This window comes from Bombina bombina, chromosome 10 (assembly GCF_027579735.1).
Source record: "Bombina bombina isolate aBomBom1 chromosome 10, aBomBom1.pri, whole genome shotgun sequence".
NCBI lineage: Eukaryota > Metazoa > Chordata > Amphibia > Anura > Bombinatoridae > Bombina > Bombina bombina.
This window is the reverse complement of record NC_069508.1, coordinates 203,360,636-203,386,016: the sequence shown is the minus strand read 5'-3', so window position 1 is coordinate 203,386,016 and position 25,381 is coordinate 203,360,636. Positions and strand designations below refer to the sequence as shown.

At 41.3% G+C, this 25,381-nt stretch overlaps 1 protein-coding gene across 9 annotated transcripts in view; it reads right to left on the bottom strand.

Annotated features, from left to right (window-relative positions):
• NFIA (nuclear factor I A) overlaps positions 1–25,381 on the bottom strand; it is a 761,934-nt gene that overhangs the window by 634,804 nt on the left and 101,749 nt on the right. The window lies entirely within an intron of this gene.

Here is a 25,381-nt window from a genome sequence, read left to right as displayed (position 1 = left end):
TTATCTCTTGCAAACCAATAAAGCGCCCCACCGCTAATCCACAAAGGGATCCGATAAAAGCGTAACGAAATGAGGTCCAGAGACCTGAGGAGCCTAAACCCCCCAAAGGGCAGCAAGATCCAAGACCAAGGCCTGGAGAAGGCCCCGCCCCCCTATCAGGAGAGACAGAAGAGACAGAAGCGACGCGGCAGAAAACCACAGACAAAAGCCCCGGGAACAGATTAGCACCCAATCTCTCCCAGTATTCTGACCCAAAAGTCCCTGACAACTTAACAAGGTGCACCCAAAACTCCGGACCTAACAAGTCTGTGAACAACTTCCTTGAAAGCAATAAAAAGCAAGTCCATCCCAGAAATTCCAGAAGGAATAATCAAATAAAAAATATCCTAACCGTATGAAAGAAAATAGGGCAGCCCAAAGGCATCCGCCAAAATAAAAAAATCTGTGAAAAAACATGAGCGACCGACAGGAGACAATTCACTTAGTATAGCTTGACGCATCATTTGAGGACTGCACATTCCCTGACTGATAAAGAAGAGGATCCCCCCAATAAGTCGAAAAGACGACGGAGTAGGACGCGCAGCCGTGCAATCCTATAATGAAAGGTGCAACATGGAGGAATATATAGACCCACCCGAAGCCTGAACACCCGGGATAGTCGGGCAGGAACACAACCGTGCAGAAACCTCTGGGTCCTGTAGGCGAACCAGAGCCATTAAGACATTGAAGCGGAACTGACCTGCCATCTCCAGGGGAAACAAACCACCCTGAACGGAGGGAAAATCAACATTTGGGTTACCCACAAATGTAGTGGAAGGGTGCTGTTGGGAATCCCCCGAATGAGGGACAGAGTCCCCCGAGGCTGATGGCTCAGTGGGCCCCTGGTTCTCCGAGCCTGAGGAACCAGGCGCTCTAAGGAGGCACAATAGACAGGACTGATAGACCTGCGTCAGTGGGGCCCAAGCACCTTCCTCCCAAGAGGAAGAATTAGAATCAGAAACTACAACAGTCTCAGCTTCAGAATCCTCCATGGCCAAAACCAAAGAGAAAAATAGGACACTATAAAAACGAACGGCACCTGACACCCCCAATGGCTGGGGTACTCACCACCTCCTATGACCAGATCCAAATGAAACAGACTGTCTTTGTCGCCACACGGTCATGAATGCAGAAGCGTAAAACCCAGCGTAACAACTCCCGGTAATAAGGTGAACCGTACAGTCCCGAAAAAGCGCGCTAGAAAAGGACGGCAATTAGGCCCCACCAAATCCATCTAGCAATACTCCTGAATAGCGAGATAAATTCTCCCCCTAAGGAAGGAATTATCCCATGATTCCCAGATCCGTACACTGAGACCCATACCTATCTGTCACATAACATTCATATTGATAAAATTAAACAATCTTACCAGAATCTACGCCGTGGAACAGGAACACGGCCCTTCAAGTGTGACGGATAGTAGCGTTGCCTCCGCCATGGACTTGAGAGAAGACAACAGGTAGCGAAGCGAAGGTTCGGCAACGCCAAGTGCTAGAGGAGCTGTTAATACGAGTTGGGATGGTGTCGCAGAGAGAACTCCCACTGCATCTCCGGACTCTAACATTCGCCCAGGCCCTCACTGAGAGACTAACAGGACTACTTAAAACTCCCGTCCCATTACGAAGAGTACTACCCTCTATGAGAGACACACTTTATGTAAAAATTAATAAAAGTACTTTCTTTAAAAAATAAAACTTCTGACACTACCAACCTCCTGGGATGAAAGGCAAAGAATAACTGGGGGGGGGGGAGTGGAAAGAGTATTTACGCCTTTTGCTGGGGTGTCTTTGCCTCCTCCTGGTGGCCAGGTTCTTATTTCCCACAAGTAATGAATGCGGCTGTGGACTCTTTCCCATTAGGAAGAAAATGGTTCTGTTTTTCAAATGAATATTTAAACTTTTTTTGCCAGATTTGTTCATAAGAAATTGCAAAAACAGTACAGTGACATCGCTAAAAAAGTATAATGAATCATATGAGAACATTATTTATATTTTCTTTTTGCTGGAAAAAAATGAAGGTGCCGCTGTTTAAATGGACACTAAACCCAATTTTTTTCTATCATGATTCAGATAGAGCAGCAATTTTAAGCAACTTTCTAATTTCTATTGTCAATGTTTCTTCATTCTCTTGCTATCTTTATTTGAAAAAGCAGGAATCTAAGCTTAGGAGTCGGCTCATTTTTGGTTCAGCACCCTGGGTAGTGCTTGCTGATTGGTGGCTACATTTAGAGAATGTTGCATCCCCTATCAAGCCTACACGTTTATTTTTCCTTTTCTCTTAGCAAGATTACGTTGTATTAGTAATGCACTTTTCTTTAGTTCATTTTTTTATTTTTGGAAATTTTCTACTTTAACTAGAAATGTTTTACAGCTCTTACGGGGTTAATGAAAACTCCCAGGCATGTTTTAATGCAATAAACTATGCACAGCCTATTTTTATTTCCTTGGGTTTTTGTTCCCCCTATCTCCCCCCTTCCAAGTTAATCAGCAAGTTGATCTTTGAGTCTGGTTGGCCAATTAAACGCCATAATAAATTGTGGTTGCACGCTGAGAAACGAAAGACAATGCAAAGGGTAAGCTGGGAATAAACCAGATAGTATGCATTTTGAACTATGCTTTAAGGACAATTTTCTGCTGAAGTACAGGAACCTGAAACGTATACAGGGATATCCTGCCTGGGACGGAGAGTTAAAAAAAAAAGAACAATTTTAAAGCAAACAATATTTAAAAAAAAAAAAAGTGTACTTGTTCCATAGCTTTCACTGTAAAGCTGAATGAAATAGCTACAGGAAATTAACAGCAGTGGTTGTGCGTTTCTTGCCAAAAGAATACAAAAACAAAAGTCTCTCTATTGTCTAAGACTCTGACATTTGAACTCTGCGAAACCAGTTATTAAAATGCAGCTCACCCCAGGACTGAAGCAATAAAGCGGTAAATACGCATCATGTTTAGCAGTATCTCAAATAATACTTTTGTAGTATCAATCTTTTTTTTAGCTAAAATTTAAGAGTCATTGGGCCGATTTATCAAGCTGGAAACAGTAGTTATGAAGCCGCGGTTTAAAGACCGCTGATCTATAACTTGTCCGCCTGCTCTGAGGCCGCGGACAGGAATCAACCTGATTAAATACAATAGGGTTGATTGGCCACAAATCTGCAGGGGGCGGTATTGCACCAGCATATACTGTCGGCATTTATCGATGTGCAGCGGACATGATACGCTATATCATATCATGTCCGCTCGCACTATGATAAATCTACCCCATTGTGTTAACAAAATCTCCATTGTTTATTGTCAGCGGAAAAGATAAGATAACAAACCCATAATTAGTGAGAGTTACGTAGCTGGGTTAGGCTTGTGAAACCTGCCATGTTCTCTTTCAGCTTGCAGAGCTAGAAAGTCCACCACTTTTAGGCTTAAATTACAAGAAAAGGGGTAAAATATACTGCAAACATGTTTTACTAGTCATAGAGTGTTTATATTATAATCTCAATGCATTTACTGTCCCTTTAACTCACACAAAGGGGTTAAATACATTGTTAAAGGGACATTTAACACAACATTGCAATCCCCATAAAAAGTTTAAGTACACATAATAAAAATGCAATGTAGTATTTACACTTCCTCCAGAGAGGCTAGATGCAGACCATGAAATGTAGAACCCTGACACTTATTCATGCTGCACAGTGATTGGCAGAGCTCATTTGTGTCTTACCCTAATTGGCTAAAGCAAAACTATGCAAATTTGCTAACAAAATAGCTTAAAATGCTATTAAAACTTTTATTTTGCATGCAAATCTTTTGCAATAGATTGAATAAATAGTGATACATAAATAAAATAAATGAAATGTCCATTCATAGTCCGATACAGAGGACAATGCACTACTGGTCCAGAGCTGAAAATGGCCGCTGAACAGATCAGGGGTAGCATACGTGTGTATCTACCAATCACCAAACGGATCAGGGGTAGCATATGTGTGTATCTACTAATCACCAAACGGATCAGGGGTAGCATATGTGTGTATCTACTAATGACCAACCGGATCAGGGGTAGCATATGTGTGTATCTACTAATCACCAACCGGATCAGGGGTAGCATACGTGTGTATCTACTAATCAGCAACCGGATCAGGGGAAGCATACGTGTATATCTACTAACCACCAACCGGATCAGGGGTAGCATATGTGTGTATCTACCAATCACCAACCAGATCAGGGGTAGCATACGTGTGTATCTACTAATCACCAACCGGATCAGGGGTAGCATACGTGTGTATCTACTAATCACCAACCGGATCAGGGGTAGCATATGTGTGTATCTACCAATCACCAACCGGATCAGGGTAGCATACGTGTGTATCTACTAATCACCAACCGGATCAGGGGTAGCATACGTGTGTATCTACTAATCACCAACCGGATCAGGGCTAGCATACGTGCGTATCTACTAATCACCAACCGGATCAGGGGTAGCATATGTGTGTATCTACTAATCACCAACCGGATCAGGGGTAGCATAAGTGTGTATCTACTAATCACCAAACGGATCAGGGGTAGCATACGTGTGTATCTACTAATCACCAACCGGATCAGGGTAGCATACGTGTGTATCTACTAATCACCAACAGGATCAGGGGTAGCATATGTGTGTATCTACCAATCACCAACTGGATCAGGGGCAGCATATGTGTGTATCTACCAATCACCAACCGGATCAGGGGCAGCATATGTGTGTATCTACTAGGGTTGCACCGTTACCATTTTTTTCTGACCGAGTACAAGTACCGATACTTAATTTCAAATACTCGCCGATACCAATTACCGATACTTTTTTTTTTTTTTAATGTCATGTGACAGTTTACCAAGCACAATACAGACTAATTATTCAAGATTCCTTCTTTATAATTATAAAGGACTGTAATTCAAAAGACATTATGAAATAATAAAACAGTTTTATTTGTCACAAAGTTCACTGAACATGTTTATAAATAAAAAATATTACAATAAAATATTAAATTTAAAGGGGTGATGCAATTGGGTTGTTGAGCTGTTATATAACATCAATCTGACATTTGTATGGAGGTTCGACTCTAAGTTGAACAGTCTTTCACTTTCCACACTACTGCATGGGGCAGAAAGATATTTTTGGGCCATTTTAGCCAGAGCTGGATATCTGTTTATTAACTGCCCAGTTCTTCAGGGGTTTGTCTGAATGAGATGCAGTGATCTCTCCTACAATAATACAAATAACAGCAATTTGTATTGGCAAAACAGTAGTAAACATTTTTTTTTAGTTTAGTCTCCACTCCAGTTTAAAAGGAAATGGGAACATGCAGAAAAAAAACGCCACACGATAGCATATGGGTAGGAAGTTGAGGTATCGGTTTAAGAATCGGTGCATTTGCACGAGTACAAGTACTCATGCAAATACTTGGTATTGGTACCGATACCGATACTAGTATCGGTGCAACCCTAGTATCTACCAATCACCAACCGGATCAGGGGTAGCATATGTGTGTATCTACCAATCACCAAATGGATCAGGGGTAGCATATGTGTGTATCTACTAATCACCAACCGGATCAGGGGTAGCATACGTGTGTATCTACCAATCACCAGCCGGATCAGGGGTAGCATACGTGTGTATCTACCAATCACCAGCCGGATCAGGGGTAGCATACGTGTGCATCAACCAATAGTGCAATAAGAGAGAGTGCTAATAGAACATTTTACTGCAGATTTATCTCCCTTTAAGTCATATCATCCCTAGGAGTTTCACAACATATTGATCTTTATTATTTTATGTACTTTCTGATGTTTTTATTACATGAATTCGTTTTATATATCTTTTTGTGTTCTGATTTCACATGATCTATTATGTCACTAAAACATCAAATCACAGACAAAGCTGTGGCTGGAGGAAAAACCACAGTAGGAAACAGAATGATCAACAATCTACTTATTTTCTGCCATATATTTTCATTACAGTTTGCCCCTTTAACAGCTGAGCTCAGACCACAAGTAGAACTTTATGTCCTGCAAGAGCACAAATCATAAGGCTCCGCAAACAGCAGATTCTGTACTTGGTTTTATCACTGTGTAATGAAACGCGCACCTCACATCTGAAACCGAAGATGTTCAGGCAGCTTACAGATGTGCAAAATATCAATTTGCGTTTCGCAATCTCATGGAATTGTGCTCAAATTTACAGCTCAGGGGGAAAAAAGTCTAACGCAAACTTTATCTAATTTGTTATACATGTCTTAACTCTTTGCTGACCCTAAAATGATATGGCCATCTTGAGGGTAGGAAAATGAGAGCGGTATGGAGCGCTGATGACGCTCCAGTCTATAAAACTTGCTGATGATCAATGTCTATTGTGCATGTGGTAATACAGTGCACAATACAGTATTCGAGCATAACATTTATTTTATTTTCATTTTAGAAACATAAAGAATGGCAGAACAAAGTAACAATAAAAAAGAATATAATCCAGAGGATTCCAGCCGACCTTAATGACTGTAAATATTAGCCATAAAAATGTGCCTTTATACCTATAACTTTATATCACCTGTAAATTTAAGGCATCTCTTTTGAATTTATGAATTTATGATTAAATGGCTTTTCAATGACAGATTTCTGCTCAGAACCAGGATTTTCGAGAAAGGTTTGAATCAGAAAGGGGGAAGTATAGGCACAAGTTTGCTGGGAGCATTCCAAGTTTCTACATCTGCTTGGCAACCAGCCAAGAAACAGATACGGTTACTTCGTGAACAGCAAGCGAGCGTTCCCAGGCATCGGTCTACAAAAAAAATAGCTTGCTTTAGAGCAGCATAGACCAGGCATCAATGCAAGGACATGTAGGAAGTCGGTTAACCCTTTTAGAGATTCAGATAGACGTCAGGAAAAAAAATAACTTAAAGTGACTTTAATTGATCACCTCTAATGAAGATGCGCTGTAACTTACTTTTTAATTTAGCCGTGACATTCTAATCCCCCACTTTCTGGCCACCCACTTCAAAACTCCCGGTTATGACTGTTCTCCAATCGGCACTCTAGTCCTACGGCACTCACATTTTTTTTTATTTTTTTTTTTAGCTAGAGCACTGATAGGAGAACAGTCAAAACCGTTAGCTCACAAAAAAATGAGTTTTGAAGTGGGCAGCTGGAGCACAGGACATTAAAATGGCACGATTAGATTTAAAGGTACATTACAGCACATCTTCATTAGCAGTGATCAATTGCTTTTAAAACATGTAAAGTTTACCATCACTTAAATGTTGTAATATTTAAAAAAAATTAAATGTTTTATTTGTGATATACGCCTTAAATTATGAGTTCTACTTTAATCTTTATTTTTTTTTCTATTTGATGTTCTGAAATGTTCTTTCATTTCATTCAGTTTGTACAGTGTGTGAGCATAAAGCATTATCCCGTTGGTTGCATTTTCATTTTGCGCTATGTTAGGCATTTATAGTTACAATAACAGCAAAATAGATATTAATGAAACAGTGGTCAAAACTATTTAAACGCATGATTCATATTTTAGTCTAAGTTAAACTTTCATGATTATGAGACTTTTGACTTCACTTGTATTATCAAATTCACTTGAACATATGTACATATACTCAAAAGGAGCAATGTACTACTGGGAGCTAGCTGATAATTGCTGGCTACAGAGATTTATCTCTTTTCATTGGCTCAGCAGAACAAGCAACAGTGCTCCTTTTAAATATATCTAGGTGTGATTTTAAACAAAGGATACTAAGGAAACAAAGCAAATTGTATAATAGACATAAAAAACAGAATTTATGCTTACCTGATAAATTACTTTCTCCAACGGTGTGTCCGGTCCACGGCGTCATCCTTACTTGTGGGATATTCTCTTCCCCAACAGGAAATGGCAAAGAGTCCCAGCAAAGCTGGTCACATGATCCCTCCTAGGCTCCGCCCACCCCAGTCATTCGACCGACGGACAGGAGGAAATATATATAGGAGAAACCATATGATACCGTGGTGACTGTAGTTAGAGAAAATAATTCATCAGACCTGATTAAAAAACCAGGGCGGGCCGTGGACCGGATACACCGTTGGAGAAAGTAATTTATCAGGTAAGCATAAATTCTGTTTTCTCCAACATTGGTGTGTCCGGTCCACGGCGTCATCCTTACTTGTGGGAACCAATACCAAAGCTTTAGGACACGGATGAAGGGAGGGAGCAAATCAGGTCACCTAAATGGAAGGCACCACGGCTTGCAAAACCTTTCTCCCAAAAATAGCCTCCGAAGAAGCAAAAGTATCAAATTTGTAAAATTTGGCAAAAGTGTGCAGTGAAGACCAAGTCGCTGCCTTACATATCTGGTCAACAGAAGCCTCGTTCTTGAAGGCCCATGTAGAAGCCACAGCCCTAGTGGAGTGAGCTGTGATTCTTTCAGGAGGCTGCCGTCCGGCAGTCTCATAAGCCAATCGGATAATGCTTTTAAGCCAAAAGGAAAGAGAGGTAGAAGTCGCTTTTTGACCTCTCCTTTTACCAGAATAAACAACAAACAAGGAAGATGTTTGTCTGAAATCTTTAGTAGCCTCTAAATAGAATTTTAGAGCACGGACTACGTCCAAATTGTGTAACAAACGTTCCTTCTTTGAAACTGGATTCGGACACAAAGAAGGTACAACTATCTCCTGGTTAATATTTTTGTTGGAAACAACTTTCGGAAGAAAACCAGGCTTAGTACGCAAAACCACCTTATCTGCATGGAACACCAGATAGGGCGGAGAACACTGCAGAGCAGATAACTCTGAAACTCTTCTAGCAGAAGAAATTGCAACCAAAAACAAAACTTTCCAAGATAATAACTTAATATCTACGGAATGTAAGGGTTCAAACGGAACCCCTTGAAGAACTGAAAGAACTAGATTTAGACTCCAGGGAGGAGTCAAAGGTCTGTAAACAGGCTTGATCCTAACCAGAGCCTGAACAAATGCTTGAACATCTGGCACAGCTGCCAGTCTTTTGTGAAGTAAAACAGATAAAGCAGAGATCTGTCCCTTCAGAGAAGTTGCAGATAATCCTTTCTCCAAACCTTCTTGTAGAAAGGATAGAATCTTAGGAATTTTTATCTTGTTCCATGGGAATCCTTTAGATTCACACCAACAGATATATTTTTTCCATATTTTATGGTAAATTTTTCTAGTTACAGGCTTTCTAGCCTGAATCAGAGTATCTATTACAGAATCTGAAAACCCACGCTTTGATAAAATCAAGCGTTCAATCTCCAAGCCGTCAGTTGGAGGGAAACCAGATTCGGATGTTCGAATGGACCCTGAACAAGAAGGTCCTGTCTCAAAGGTAGCTTCCATGGTGGAGCCGATGACATATTCACCAGGTCTGCATACCAAGTCCTGCGTGGCCACGCAGGAGCTATCAAGATCACCGAGGCCCTCTCCTGATTGATCCTGGCTACCAGCCTGGGGATGAGAGGAAACGGTGGGAATACATAAGCTAGGTTGAAGGTCCAAGGTGCTACTAGTGCATCTACTAGAGTCGCCTTGGGATCCCTGGATCTGGACCCGTAGCAAGGAACCTTGAAGTTCTGACGAGACGCCATCAGATCCATGTCTGGAATGCCCCATAATTGAGTTATTTGGGCAAAGATTTCCGGATGGAGTTCCCACTCCCCCGTATGGAATGTCTGACGACTCAGAAAATTCGCTTCCCAATTTTCCACTCCTGGGATGTGGATCGCAGACAAGTGGCAGGAGTGATCCTCCGCCCATTGAATTATCTTGGTCACTTCTTTCATCGCCAGGGAACTCCTTGTTCCCCCCTGATGATTGATATATGCAACGGTCGTCATGTTGTCTGACTGAAACCTTATGAATTTGGCCTTTGCTAGTTGAGGCCAAGCTCTGAGAGCATTGAATATCGCTCTCAGTTCCAGAATGTTTATCGGGAGAAGAGACTCTTCCCGAGACCATAGACCCTGAGCTTTCAGGGATTCCCAGACCGCGCCCCAGCCCACTAGGCTGGCGTCGGTCGTGACAATGACCCACTCTGGTCTGCGGAAGCTCATTCCCTGTGACAGATTGTCCAGGGTCAGCCACCAACGGAGTGAATCTCTGGTCTTTTGATCTACTTGAATCGTCGGAGACAAGTCTGTATAATCCCCATTCCACTGTCTGAGCATGCACAGTTGTAATGGTCTTAGATGAATTTGTGCAAAAGGAACTATGTCCATTGTTGCAACCATCGATCCTATTACTTCCATGCACTGCGCTATGGAAGGACGAGGAACAGAATGAAGTACTTGACAAGAGCTTAGAAGTTTTGATTTTCTGACCTCTGTCAGAAAAATCCTCATTTCTAAGGAATCTATTATTGTTCCCAAGAAGGGAACTCTTGTTGACGGGGACAGAGAACTTTTTTCTTTGTTCACCTTCAATCCGTGAGATCTGAGAAAGGCTAGGACGATGTCCGTATGAGCCTTTGCTTTTGACAGGGACGACGCTTGAATCAGGATGTCGTCCAAGTAAGGTACTACTGCAATGCCCCTTGGTCTTAGAACCGCTAGAAGGGACCCTAGTACCTTTGTGAAAATCCTTGGAGCAGTGGCTAATCCGAATGGAAGTGCCACAAACTGGTAATGCTTGTCCAGAAAAGCGAACCTTAGGAACTGATGATGTTCCTTGTGGATAGGAATATGTAGGTACGCATCCTTTAAATCCACGGTAGTCATAAATTGATTTTCCTGGATAGTAGGTAGGATCGTTCGAATAGTTTCCATTTTGAACGATGGTACCCTGAGAAATTTGTTTAGGATCTTTAGATCCAAAATTGGTCTGAATGTTCCCTCTTTTTTGGGAACTATGAACAGATTGGAATAAAATCCCATTCCTTGTTCTCTTATTGGAACTGGATGTATCACTCCCATCTTTAACAGGTCTTCTACACAATGTAAGAATGCCTGTCTCTTTATTTGGTTTGAAGATAATTGAGACCTGTGGAACCTTCCCCTTGGGGGTAGTTCCTTGAATTCCAGGAGATAACCTTGAGAAACTATTTCTAGCGCCCAAGGATCCTGAACATCTCTTGCCCAAGCCTGAGCAAAGAGAGAAAGTCTGCCCCCCACTAGATCCGGTCCCGGATCGGGGGCTATCCCTTCATGCTGTTTTGATAGCAGTGGTAGGCTTCTTGGCCTGCTTACCCTTGTTCCAGCCTTGCATTGGTTTCCAGGCTGGTTTGGGTTGTGAAGTATTACCCTCTTGCTTAGAGGATTCAGAATTAGAGACTGGTCCGTTTCTGCGAAAGGGACGAAAATTAGGCTTATTTTTAGCCTTAAAAGACCTATCCTGTGGGAGGGCGTGGCCCTTTCCCCCAGTGATGTCTGAAATAATCTCTTTCAAATCAGGTCCAAATAATGTTTTACCTTTGAAAGGAATGTTAAGCAATTTTGTCTTGGAAGACACATCCGCTGACCAAGACTTTAGCCAAAGCGCTCTGCGCGCCACGATAGCAAACCCTGAATTTTTCGCCGCTAATCTAGCTAATTGCAAAGCGGCATCTAAAACAAAAGAGTTAGCCAATTTAAGTGCTTGAACTCTGTCCATAACCTCCTCATACGAAGATTCTTTACTGAGCGATTTTTCTAGTTCCTCGAACCAGAAACACGCTGCCGTAGTGACAGGAACAATGCATGAAATTGGTTGTAGAAGGTAACCTTGCTGTACAAAAATCTTTTTAAGCAAACCCTCTAATTTCTTATCCATAGGATCTTTGAAAGCACAACTATCTTCGATAGGAATAGTAGTGCGTTTGTTTAGAGTAGAAACCGCCCCCTCGACCTTGGGGACTGTCTGCCATAAGTCCTTTCTGGGGTCGACTATAGGAAATAATTTCTTAAATATAGGGGGGGGGACAAAAGGTATGCCGGGCCTTTCCCACTCTTTATTTACTATGTCCGCCACCCGCTTGGGTATAGGAAAAGCGTCGGGGGGCACCGGAACCTCTAGGAACTTGTCCATCTTACATAATTTCTCTGGAATGACCAAATTGTCACAATCATCCAGAGTAGATAACACCTCCTTAAGCAGTGCGCGGAGATGTTCTAATTTAAATTTAAATGTCACAACATCAGGATCAGCTTGATGAGAAATTTTTCCTGAATCTGACATTTCTCCATCAGACAAAACCTCCCTCATGGCCCCTTGAGATTGGTGTGAGGGTATGTCAGAACAGTTATCATCAGCGTCCTCTTGCTCTTCAGTGTTTAAAACAGAGCAATCGCGCTTTCTCTGATAAGTAGGCATTTTGGATAAAAGATTTGCTATGGAGTTATCCATTACAGCCGTTAATTGTTGCATGGTAATAAGTATTGGCGCACTAGATGTACTAGGGGCCTCCTGTGTGGGCATAACTGGTGTAGACACAGTAGGGGATGATGTAGTATCATGTTTACTCCCCTCATTTGAGGAATCATCTTGGGCAATATCATTATCTGTGGCATTACTGTCCTTACTTTGTTTGGACACTATGGCACAATTATCACATAAATTTAAATGGGGAGACACATTGGCTTTCATACATATAGAACATAGCTTATCTGATGGTACAGACATGTTAAACAGGTTTAAACTTGTCAACAAAGCACAAAAAACGTTTTAAAATAAAACCGTTACTGTCACTTTAAATTTCAAACTGAAAACACTTTATTACTGAATATGTGAAAAAGTATGAAGGAATTGTTCAAAATTCACCAAAATTTCACCACAGTGTCTTAAAGCATTAAAAGTATTGCACACCAAATTTCAGAGCTTTAACCCTTAAATTAACAGAACCGGAGCCGTTTTTATATTTAACCCCTATACAGTCCCAGCTATATGCTTTGCTGAGACCCAACCAAGCCCAGAGGGGAATACGATACCAAATGACGCCTTCTATAAGCTTTTTCAGTGATTCTTAGCTCCTGACACATGCATCTGCATGCCTTGCTCTCCAAAAACAACTGCGCATTAATGGCGCGAAAATGAGGCTCTGTCTATAACTAGAAAGGCCCCCATCTGAAAAAGGTGTCCAACACAGTGCCTGCCGTTTTTCTAAATGTTCCCCAAGATTATAATACCAATTATTAGTTAGAATCTGCATAATATGCCTAGTAAAGCAATCGTTTTAGCCCAGAAAAAAGTCTACCAGTTTTTAAGCCCTTTTTGAAGCCCTTTATTCTTTTATGTTTAACTAAGAAAATGGCTTACCGGTCCCCATGAGGGGAAATGACAGCCTTCCAGCATTACATGGTCTTGTTAGAAATATGGCTAGTCATACCTTAAGCAGAAAGGTCTGCTAACTGTTTCCCCCAACTGAAGTTACTTCATCTCAACAGTCCTGTGTGGAAACAGCAATCGATTTTAGTTACTGTCTGCTAAAATCATCTTCCTCTTACAAACAGAAATCTTCATCCTTTTCTGTTTCAGAGTAAATAGTACATACCAGCACTATTTTAAAATAACAAACACTTGATAGAAGAATAAAACTACATTTAAACACCAAAAAACTCTTAACCATCTCCGTGGAGATGTTGCCTGTGCAACGGCAAAGAGAATGACAGGGGTGGGCGGAGCCTAGGAGGGATCATGTGACCAGCTTTGCTGGGACTCTTTGCCATTTCCTGTTGGGGAAGAGAATATCCCACAAGTAAAGATGACGCCGTGGACCGGACACACCAATGTTGGAGAAAGGAATGTTTTATTTAATTTTCATGCTCAATATTAATTTTAAAAAGTTAATTTTGACTTTACACACACAGCACCATACACACACACACACACAGCACCATACACACACACACAGCACCATACACACACAGCACCATACACACACACACAGCACCATACATACACACACAGCACCATACACACACAGCACCATACACACACACAGCACCATACACACACACAAAGACACACAGCACCATACACACACACACAGCACCATACACACACACACAGCACCATACACACACACACACAGCACCATACACACACACACACAGCACCATACACACACACAGCACCATACACACACACAGCACCATACACACACACAGCACCATACACACACACACACAGCACCACACACACACACACAGCACCATACACACACACACAGCACCATACACACACACACACAGCACCATACACACACACACACACACAGCACCATACACACACACACACACAGCACCATACACACACACACACACACAGCACCATACACACACACACACACACACACACAGCACCATACACACACACACCATCTCAAGGCTAAATAAGATTGCAGTTGGTATACGATGTGTAAGCACGCAAAGGGCATATTTACCAATGAGTGTTTATGCATGTGAATAGGAAGTACTATGCAGAACTGATTAAATGTTAAAATAACTCTTTTTAAACCCATTCTGCATTGCAAGGTCATTTGCAATAGCCCTAGCATATTATTTACTGCCACGTCCCTTTAAATACTAATGCCTATGATGTTGCTTTTAAACTAACCACTTGGATTGTTCCATATGGTAACATAGTGCAAACAGGGCACTAACTTTATATAATTTGCTTTTACATACAGATTGCTACAGACCCACTACCCTTATAGGTTTGGATATATTTTACAAGCAACCAAAGGCTATTCCCTTCTGTGTTATACACACAAAAGCTTAATGAGGAGTTATAGACAAAACAATATATACGCAATTGAACTTATTTTTCATGACTAAAGTAAAAGTTATTTAAATTTAACATTGGAATTAAGTTTACATACATGCAGCATACTGGAGTATTCATTCTCATTGGCTGATAGATACAAATTTAACACCTGCACAACTGGCAATTCAGCAGAAGAACACACATTCAAGCAAATAACTATATACTCGATGGGATAAAACATTATACACAATGCCCCTGTACATCCAAGTCCCAGCTCTTAAAGGTGATCGCATATATAGGCAATGTTTATTTTATCTATTCCACATCGTCTCTCCAATCATAAAGACCCACAACAACCTCCTCCACATACCCAAGCCACACAAAAAAAACAAACATATATTCAAGAATTTTCTCATAATGGCTTCGCTATTCCATTATAATCCGTGGAAATCCTGCTAAAATCTAGCATTTTTTTTCTTGCTGTTCGTTTAATCTGCAATGTCATTAAACCTTGATACTTGCAGCAACTATCAAATGTCATTTATTTCTTTTTTGTACTTAAAAAAATAAAAAGATTTATTTGCAATTCCCCATTGGTCAGGCTTTGTTTTTCTGTGCAGGTAACAGAATGCTATTCTCTTAAATAGATATTTAAAGTGAAGGTCAACTTTGATGAATGCAAGCCCGGATTTTTAAAATACTATTAAAAACAGGGGCACTTTCATTCATCAAAGTTTACAAAGCAGCCGTTTGTACCGCTCTCCTCTTCACAGCCGGAGCAGCTTCCCCCGCGCACAGATTCTCTCTTCGTACGTCAGCAATGACTAATCCGGCTTCCTCCAATAACAGCTTTCCCCCCAGAGCAAACATTGCCTGAGGCCATGCCGTGATTGGAGGAAGACGGATTCTTCATAGCTGACGTTTGAAAATAGGTTTTGCGGGCGGGGGAAGCTGCTCCGCCTGTGAAGAGGAGAGAGGTAAGTTTTTGAACCAAACGGCTGCTTTGTAAACTTTGATGAATGAAAGTGCCCCTGTTTTTAATAGTATTTTTAAAAACCGGGCTTGCATTCATCAAAGTTGACCTTCACTTTAACAGTAAATAAATATTTGATATAATGATGCAGTATATTCTAAGCAAAGCTTCGACTGAGAATTATATTAGTTGTTCCAGTATGTAATATAGGTGTTTACTTTCTATTAAATGCCTTAGTTTCTCTAAAAAGTAATGGATGTTGCCATGTTGGAACCTAGGTTTCACCATATCTATCTCTTTTGCTGAAAGCAATTATGGTCAGTAATAAAACAGACAATAAAAGGTAGTGTGCAAACAAGGCTGTGTGGAATAGAGGGTGGTTAACCCCTTCAGGATGGGGCAAGTGCACAAAAGGGGAAAACGGGTAGTCACATAGTCATCGCTGTGATCAAATGACTCCAACCCTGCTGATTGGATCCTGGGGGACTGCCTTAAAATGCTAGGCACATCCCCAGTCAGATCTTCCATTTTCTTCAACGCAGAAGGGAGCAGGACACTGCAAATGTTAGGAAATTCCATATCTTAAGGACGTTATTTAAAGCCCAGTGCTGTTAGGAAGCCAGGGAACGTCCTAAGGGTGTCAATGGGTTAAAATAACCATGCAACAGGGTTTCCACACAGCCTTGTTTGCACAATCACTTTTATTGCTTGCTTAATATCTGTCCACAATTGTTCTCAGCAGAAGAGATAGATAAGGGAAGAACCTAGATTCCAACATGACAGCGCCAATTACTTTATAGAAACTGTGGAACTGGGAAAATCAACAATTCTCACAATTAAATTACAGGGAAATAAGGCAAAATAATGAATGGAAGTACATTGCAAAGTTTTTTTACAACATTTTTATATTACAATGTCAAGCTATTTAATTTCAGAGAGAAGGGATAGGAACAGCCTCCGTATCACATGACCCCAGCAGTAATAACTTATCGCTTTCCAAACATCCCCTTTAATTTGCCCAACCAAGTTAAGAAAACCTTAGATTTCAAATAAACTACACCTTCTAAGTTAGCGGAAATAACGTTTCTACTGTTTATTAAAAACATAATTTATGCTTACCTGATAAATTCCTTTCTTCTGTTGTGTGATCAGTCCACGGGTCATCATTACTTCTGGGATATAACTCCTCCCCAACAGGAAATGCAAGAGGATTCACCCAGCAGAGTTGCATACAGCTCCTCCCCTCTACGTCACTCCCAGTCATTCGACCAAGAATCAACGAGAAAGGAGAAACCAAGGGTGAAGTGGTGACTGGAGTATAATTTAAAAGATATTTACCTGCCTTAAAACAGGGCGGGCCGTGGACTGATCACACAACAGAAGAAAGGAATTTATCAGGTAAGCATAAATTATGTTTTCTTCTGTTATGTGTGATCAGTCCACGGGTCATCATTACTTCTGGGATACCAATACCAAAGCAAAAGTACACGGATGACGGGAGGGATAGGCAGGCTCATTATACAGAAGGAACCACTGCCTGAAGAACCTTTCTCCCAAAAATAGCCTCCGAAGAAGCAAAAGTGTCAAATTTGTAAAATTTGGAAAAAGTATGAAGCGAAGACCAAGTTGCAGCCTTGCAAATCTGTTCAACAGAGGCCTCATTCTTAAAGGCCCAAGTGGAAGCCACAGCTCTAGTGGAATGAGCTGTAATTCTTTCAGGAGGCTGCTGTCCAGCAGTCTCATAGGCTAAACGTATTATGCTACGAAGCCAAAAAGAGAGAGAGGTAGCAGAAGCTTTTTGACCTCTCCTCTGTCCAGAATAAACGACAAACAGGGAAGAAGTTTGGCGAAAATCTTTAGTTGCCTGCAAGTAGAACTTGAGGGCACGAACTACATCCAAATTGTGTAGAAGACGTTCCTTCTTTGAAGAAGGATTTGGACACAAGGATGGAACAACAATCTCTTGATTGATATTCCTGTTAGTGACTACCTTAGGTAAGAACCCAGGTTTAGTACGCAGAACTACCTTGTCTGAGTGAAAAATCAGATAAGGAGAATCACAATGTAAGGCTGATAACTCAGAGACTCTTCGAGCCGAAGAAATAGCCATTAAAAACAGAACTTTCCAAGATAACAATTTTATATCAATGGAATGAAGGGGTTCAAACGGAACACCCTGTAAAACGTTAAGAACCAAGTTTAAACTCCATGGCGGAGCAACAGCTTTAAACACAGGCTTGATCCTAGCTAAAGCCTGACAAAAGGCCTGGACGTCTGGATTTTCTGACAGACGCCTGTGTAACAAGATGGACAGAGCTGAGATCTGTCCCTTTAATGAGCTAGCCGATAAACCCTTTTCTAAACCTACTTGTAGAAAGGACAATATCCTAGGAATCCTAACCTTACTCCAGGAGTAACCTTTGGATTCGCACCAGTATAGGTATTTACGCCATATCTTATGGTAAATCCTTCTGGTAACAGGCTTCCTAGCCTGTATCAGAGTATCAATAACCGACTCAGAAAAACCACGTTTTGATAAAATCAAGCGTTCAATTTCCAAGCAGTCAGCTTCAGAGAAGTTAGATTTTGATGTTTGAATGGACCCTGTATCAGAAGGTCCTGTCTTAGAGGTAGAGACCAAGGCGGACAGGATGACATGTCCACTAGATCTGCATACCAAGTCCTGCGTGGCCGTGCAGGCGCTATTAGAATCACTGATGCTCTCTCCTGTTTGATTTTGGCAATCAATCGAGGAAGCAGCGGGAAGGGTGGAAACACATAAGCCATCCCGAAGTCCCAAGGTGCTGTCAAAGCATCTATCAGAACCGCTCCCGGATCCCTGGATCTGGACCCGTAGTGAGGAAGTTTGGCGTTCTGGCGAGACGCCATGAGATCTATCTCTGGTTTGCCCCAACGTCGAAGTATTTGGGCAAAGACCTCCGGATGAAGTTCCCACTCCCCCGGATGAAAAGTCTGGCGACTCAAGAAATCCGCCTCCCAGTTCTCCACTCCCGGGATGTGGATTGCTGACAGGTGGCAAGAGTGAGACTCTGCCCAGCGAATTATCTTTGATACTTCCATCATTGCTAGGGAGCTTCTTGTCCCTCCTTGATGGTTGATGTAAGCTACAGTCGTGATGTTGTCCGACTGAAACCTGATGAACCCCCGAGTTTTTAACTGGGGCCAAGCCAGAAGGGCATGGAGAACTGCTCTTAATTCCAGAATGTTTATTGGCAGGAGACTTTCCTCCTGATTCCATTGTCCCTGAGCCTTCAGAGAATTCCAGACAGCGCCCCAACCTAGTAGGCTGGCGTCTGTTGTTACAATTGTCCAGTCCGGCCTGCTGAATGGCATCCCCCTGGACAGATGTGGCCGAGAAAGCCACCATAGAAGAGAGTTTCTGGTCTCTTGATCTAGATTCAGAGTAGGGGACAAGTCTGAGTAATCCCCATTCCACTGACTCAGCATGCACAATTGCAGCGGTCTGAGATGTAGACGTGCAAAGGGAACTATGTCCATTGCTGCTACCATTAAGCCGATCACCTCCATGCATTGAGCTACTGACGGGAGTTGAATGGAATGAAGGACACGGCATGCATTTAGAAGCTTTGTTAATCTGTCTTCTGTCAGATAAATCTTCATTTCTACAGAATCTATAAGAGTCCCCAAGAATGGAACTCTTGTGAGAGGAAAAAGAGAACTCTTCTTTTCGTTCACTTTCCATCCATGCGACCTTAGAAATGCCAGAACTAACTCTGTATGAGACTTGGCAGTTTGAAAGCTTGAAGCTTGTATCAGAATGTCGTCTAGGTACGGAGCTACCGAAATTCCTCGCGGTCTTAGTACCGCCAGAAGGGCACCCAGAACCTTTGTGAAGATTCTTGGAGCCGTAGCCAATCCGAATGGAAGAGCTACAAACTGGTAATGCCTGTCTAAGAAGGCAAACCTTAGATACCGGTAATGATCTTTGTGAATCGGTATGTGAAGGTAAGCATCCTTTAAATCCACTGTGGTCATGTACTGACCCTTTTGGATCATGGGTAAGATTGTCCGAATAGTTTCCATTTTGAACGATGGAACTCTTAGGAATTTGTTTAGGATCTTTAAATCCAAAATTGGCCTGAAAGTTCCCTCTTTTTTGGGAACCACAAACAGGTTTGAGTAAAACCCTTGTCCTTGTTCCGACCGCGGAACCGGATGGATCACTCCCATTAATAACAGATCTTGTACACAGCGTAGAAACGCTTCTTTCTTTATCTGGTTTGTTGACAACCTTGACAGATGAAATCTCCCTCTTGGGGGAGAGAATTTGACGTCTAGAAGGTATCCCTGAGATATGATTTCTAGCGCCCAGGGATCCTGAACATCTCTTGCCCAAGCCTGGGCGAAGAGAGAGAGTCTGCCCCCCACTAGATCCGGTCCCGGATCGGGGGCCCTCGGTTCATGCTGTCTTTGGGGCAGCAGCAGGTTTCCTGGCCTGCTTGCCCTTGTTCCAGGACTGGTTAGGTTTCCAGCCTTGTCTGTAACGAGCAACAGCTCCTTCCTGTTTTGGTGCAGTGGAAGTTGATGCTGCTCCTGCTTTGAAATTCCGAAAGGGACGAAAATTAGACTGTCTAGCCTTAGCTTTGGCTTTGTCTTGAGGCAGGGCGTGGCCCTTACCTCCTGTAATGTCAGCGATAATTTCTTTCAAACCGGGCCCAAATAAAGTTTGCCCCTTGAAAGGTATATTAAGTAATTTGGACTTAGAAGTTACATCAGCTGACCAGGATTTTAGCCACAGCGCCCTACGTGCCTGAATGGCGAATCCTGAGTTCTTAGCCGTAAGTTTGGTTAAATGTACTACGGCCTCCGAAATGAATGAATTAGCTAGTTTAAGGACTCTAAGCCTGTCCGTAATGTCGTCCAGCGTAGTTGAACTAAGGTTCTCTTCCAGAGACTCAATCCAAAATGCTGCCGCAGCCGTAATCGGCGCGATGCATGCAAGGGGTTGCAATATAAAACCTTGTTGAACAAACATTTTCTTAAGGTAACCCTCTAATTTTTTATCCATTGGATCTGAAAAAGCACAGCTATCCTCCACCGGGATAGTGGTACGCTTAGCTAAAGTAGAAACTGCTCCCTCCACCTTAGGGATCGTTTGCCATAAGTCCCGTGTGGTGGCGTCTATTGGAAACATCTTTCTAAATATTGGAGGGGGTGAGAACGGCACACCGGGTCTATCCCACTCCTTAGTAACAATTTCAGTTAGTCTCTTAGGTATAGGAAAAACGTCAGTACTCGCCGGGTACCGCAAAGTATTTATCCAACCTACACAATTTCTCTGGTATTGCAACAGTGTTACAATCATTAAGAGCCGCTAAAACCTCCCCTAGTAATACACGGAGGTTTTCCAATTTAAATTTAAAATTTGAAATATCTGAATCCAATCTGTTTGGATCAGAACCGTCACCCACAGAATGAAGCTCTCCGTCCTCATGCTCTGCAAGCTGTGACGCAGTATCAGACATGGCCCTAGTATTATCAGCGCACTCTGTTCTCACCCCAGAGTGATCACGCTTGCCTCTTAGTTCTGGTAATTTAGCCAAAACTTCAGTCATAACAGTAGCCATATCTTGTAATGTTATCTGTAATGGCCGCCCAGATGTACTAGGTGCCATAATATCACGCACCTCCCGGGCGGGAGATGCAGGTACTGACACGTGAGGCGAGTTAGTCGGCATAACTCTCCCCTCGCTGTTTGGTGAAATTTGTTCAAATTGTACAGATTGGCTTTTATTTAAAGTAGCATCAATACAGTTAGTACATAAATTTCTATTGGGCTCCACCTTGGCATTGGAACAAATGACACAGGTATCTTCTGAATCAGACATGTTTAACACACTAGCCATAAACTTGAACTTGGTTACAATCTTATTTAACAAAAACGTACTGTGCCTCAAAGAAGCACTAAACGATTAAATGACAGTTGAAATAATGAACTGAAAAAAAAAAAAAAAAAAAAACAGTTATAGCATCAATCCTTAAAACAACACAACTTTTAGCAAAGGTTTGTTCCCATTAGTAAAGTAACAATAATTAAATTTGAAAATAAAAATTACAGAGCAACGTTTTTAATCACAGTCAATATATAAGTCTCACAGCTCTGCTGAGAGAATCTACCTCCCTCCAAAGAAGTTTGAAGACCCCTGAGTTCTGTTAGAGACGAACCGGATCATGCAGGAAATACAAGAGTAACTGACTGGAAATTTTTGATGCGTAGCAAAGAGCGCCAAAAACGGCCCCTCCCCCTCACACACAGCAGTGAGAGAGAAACGAAACTGTCACAATTAAAACAAGCAACTGCCAAGTGGAAAAATAATGCCCAAATATTTATTCACTCAGTACCTCAGAAAATGCAAACGATTCTACATTCCAGCAAAAACGTTTAACATGATAAATACCTATTAAAAAGGTTTAGTGTACTTTTAACAGAGTAATTCCGGAAATACCATCCCCAGAATACTGAAGTGTAGAGTATACATACATGTCATTATAAAGGTATGGCAGGATTTTCTCATCAATTCCATTCAGAAAATAAAAACTGCTACATACCTCAATGCAGATTCATCTGCCCGCTGTCCCCTGATCTGAAGCTTTTACCTCCCTCAGATGGCCGAGAAACAGCAATATGATCTTAACTACTCCGGTTAAAATCATAGTAAAAACTCTGGTAGATTCTTCTTCAAACTCTGCCAGAGAGGCAACAACACGCTCCGGTGCTATTGTAAAATAACAAACTTTTGATTGAAGTTATAAAAACTAAGTATAATCACCATAGTCCTCTCACACATCCTATCTAGTCGTTGGGTGCAAGAGAATGACTGGGAGTGACGTAGAGGGGAGGAGCTGTATGCAACTCTGCTGGGTGAATCCTCTTGCATTTCCTGTTGGGGAGGAGTTATATCCCAGAAGTAATGATGACCCGTGGACTGATCACACATAACAGAAGAAATAATTATTTATTAAATACATTATTAACTAATGATTATCTGCTAAAAACAATATAAAAGTTGTAAACATTAACAGGACATAGCAATAAATAGCAAATAGAACTAGCAATCTATCCTGTTACTGGACAACAGAATTTGACATGAAAAAAAATCAAGAAACTTGCTCTCAATTTCCATGAGTCTTTAAAGGGACAACAAGCACTAAATACATTTCCTAAGCATAATATTGAGGTTATTCCCTGTCTCCCTACAGTCCTTTCCGTCAGGTTTAAATCTATATTTCCCTGCATTCCAGAGCTGACATATTTGCACATGTGCAGTGTGACCTAAGTTCCAATATGGCAGCACCCATGATTAGAGGGAGGTGCATGACATGTATTTAATACTAATAACACATTTAGAGACCACTTAAAGGGACATAAAAGCACAAAACTACTGCACATGCACAATCCATTAGCCATATCAATAGGACCCTATACAAAGTAGCGTGGGGGGCACCCAAATGTTTTTGTAAGGAGAGCTTTAGTGGGATTGGTTGAGGGTATGTTACACTGTGACTATGATTACAGCTGTATAGCAGCTGAAACGCTTTTTATGGTATCGTTTTGGTGTTTATTATGTCACTACAAATGTTTCGCTTTTTCAATTGATTGAAGAAATAAAGATTACATACATACTAGGACTTATTCTCTCTTTTTTTAAATATCATATTACATTATGCTTGCACTTTCACTAAAGATAATGATAAAGATACTACGCAAAAGATGTCTGTTTTCTACTCAGTGGTGTCACGGTCTGTGGCCTATGGGACATCATTTTAAAGGCTTAAGTTCAGAGGCTACGGAATGGGTGATACAGAATGTGATTGGCTGCACTACTTACCTGCTAAATACTAAAAGAAAATGGCTCAGAGCAGAGGACAGGTGACAGAACTTAAAGTGCAGCAATACACTTTATCACTGTTTTCTAAAGGTCTGCGTGGCATCATTAATCACTTGAAAAGTAAAAAAAAAAAAAAATGTTTACTATAAATTTAATTAATCCAGACGACTGTTCCTTTAAAGCAGTGTTTTTCAACCAGTGTGCCGTGAGAGATCCTCAGGTGTGCCGCGGCAGACTGACAACAGTGCAGGGGTGTCCCTCTTTCAAATTTTGAAATATTGGTAGGTATGTGACAGGCTCATGAGGCATCATTTACAACCATGACATATTGACATTCATTCACAGACAATGATTATGCCATATACATGTCATGTTTGTAGGAGGCATGGCATGACAGCACAGTACAGTGTCAGTGTGTGTATATATATATACACACTGTATATGTATTAGGCTACAATGTGTGATTTTGTAACATTTTGGGGTGGTGGTGTGCCGCAGGATTTTTAATGTAAAAAAGTGTGCCACGGCAAAAAAAGGTTGCAAATCACTGCTTTAAAGGGATAAGAAACCCAAAATGTTTCTTTCATGATTTAGACAGAGCAGCAATTTTTAGTAACTATATAATTTACTTCTATTATCATTTTTGTTCTCTTGGTATCCTTTGTTGAAAAGCAGGGATGTAGCTTAGGAGCCGGCCCATGTCCGGAGCACTATATGGCAGCAGCTTTGCGAGAATGTTATCCATTTGCCAGAGCACTAGAGGGCAGCGCTATTTCCTGCCTTGTAGTGCTCCAGATGCCAACCTAGGTCTCTCTTTAACAAAGAATATCATGGGAACGAAGCTAATTTCATAATAGAAGTAAATCGGACACTTTTTTAAATGATAAGTTCCGTCTGAATCACACAAATAACTTCTCATCTGCCAGAGAGGGTTAAAAGAAACATCGGTTTGTGACGATGCTTTAATATCTACAGTTCTGATCTTTTTTTAACTAGTAATGAGTAACCAGGAGGATACTGGGAGATTTAGTCTATTCTTGGGATAAGCAGCTTCGGCCTTTTAAGTATCTGATTAGAAGAAGATAATAAGCAGTTATGCCCACAGCAGAATACATTTGGATTTATAATATCTCTGAATGATTTCTTATATTTTCTTTTCTCCAGATGGGAGTGCAATTTTACACCAAAGACAACAATGGGCTTGTTTAAAATTAATATGGAAACCAGCAATTACTTAACATCCGGATAAGGGACACAGCGATAAAATGTTCTGCGCATGCAGCTCAATGAAAGCAAATACACTTTCTCAAAAGTATTTGCTGAGAAGCTCAATGAGAGTTTAGAAGTAATCAAGAACCTCCATTACTTTTCTGATATAACCTGTGAGTCCATGTTCTCATTATTTTCCAGTAGCTGCATTTAAAGGGTCAAACTGTATGAATCAGTTCTAGTACGGGCATAAAAGATATTACTTCCTTTTTAAGACATTCACCACCTTCCAAAAAATGATATTAGAAATGTTCCTGCTTGCTGATTGCCCCCCCCCCCCATGCAGATGATCAGAGGCTTTAATGTTTAAGCCATTTAATTCAGGGAGCATATTCCAAGCAGCTCCATGGGAAATGTTTTAGCAGGAGACATAAACTGAATCAGTACTACAGAGAGAGAAGAAGAGAGGAAAAAGGGAGAAAAGGAGAGAGAAAGAGAGAAAAAGAGAAAGAGAAAAGAGAGAAAGAGAAAAGAGAGAGAAAGAGAAAGATAGAAAAAAAGAGAGAAAGAGAGAGAGATCAAATCGTGTCCAAGCT